Genomic DNA, 881 nt, shown 5'->3' on the forward strand with positions numbered 1-881 from the left:
TCCTTGATTGGTTAAATACAAAAGCAGCTACAAGCAGGTTATTAAAATAATGAGCAACAAATTAAGTCCTAACGGCAGACTTAAAGCAGACTAAGTTTATCTACAACCTTGAAACAATACTCCCTTCTAAAACTGCCTTTAGTCAAGACGACCCAGGCTTATCTTGTCTTTCCCAGGGCTTATGGCTGACAAGTTCCAGCACATCTTGCTCCAACAATGGCACTATGCTTGAGGCCCTGTCAAGGTTGGTCAAGTCCTGGCCCACATCTTCCCCTTCCTGTTGCACAACAAGAACCCTTCGGTTCTCTTAGAAAGATTCACTAGCTTGCTGCTCAGGAGGTCTGTCTTGGGAGTGGTCCAGTTCGTTGTCCGATGATCGTGGTAATGATTCACGGAAAGGCCGCACACTTTTTGCTGGAATCCATCGAGGGCCTTTTTCTGTGGAAACAMAAGCATAACCGMTCCCCCAAGTGATGAGGGGATATGGTCCCAGGATCTTACGTGTTTCGGGATCTCATACGAGCACCGGAGCTTTAATTTGTGCTTCAAGTGAAGAATTTGCATTAAAATGTCGAACTATCGGGGGATTATTATCTATTAAAGAACAATTCAAAAAGTTAAAAACATATAAGGCTTTCTGTAGACATTCCTCAGGGGTAGCAGTCCCTACTCCTCCTTTCTGTTTTTAGCATAGTTTTCAGGGTGCCATGGGCACACTCAACAATGGCTTGGCCCATTATCTGKTTTAACCTGGGTAGGTACMCCTAGMATGKTAGTTTCAATCATTCTACATAGCAATGCAATTACACAAGGAATACAACCTGTAATACAAATGAATACTATAAGCAAGAAAAACAGTTCTAGCAACAGCTTTTGTAACC

The 881-nt window shown here is 42.7% G+C and overlaps 1 long non-coding RNA gene across 1 annotated transcript; it reads right to left on the bottom strand.

Moving 5' to 3' along the window:
- Positions 1–323: 323 nt before the first annotated feature.
- LOC112954986 lies at positions 324–762 on the bottom strand. The gene is made up of 2 exons (XR_003250811.1): positions 502–762; positions 324–438 (listed from the first exon to the last, which is right to left on the bottom strand). It is a non-coding gene; the product is annotated as an uncharacterized LOC112954986 (long non-coding RNA).
- Positions 763–881: the final 119 nt, after the last annotated feature.

Source organism: Nothoprocta perdicaria, unplaced genomic scaffold (assembly GCF_003342845.1).
Source record: "Nothoprocta perdicaria isolate Ctin4 unplaced genomic scaffold, notPer1 scaffold_529, whole genome shotgun sequence".
Classification (NCBI taxonomy): Eukaryota; Metazoa; Chordata; class Aves; order Tinamiformes; family Tinamidae; genus Nothoprocta; species Nothoprocta perdicaria.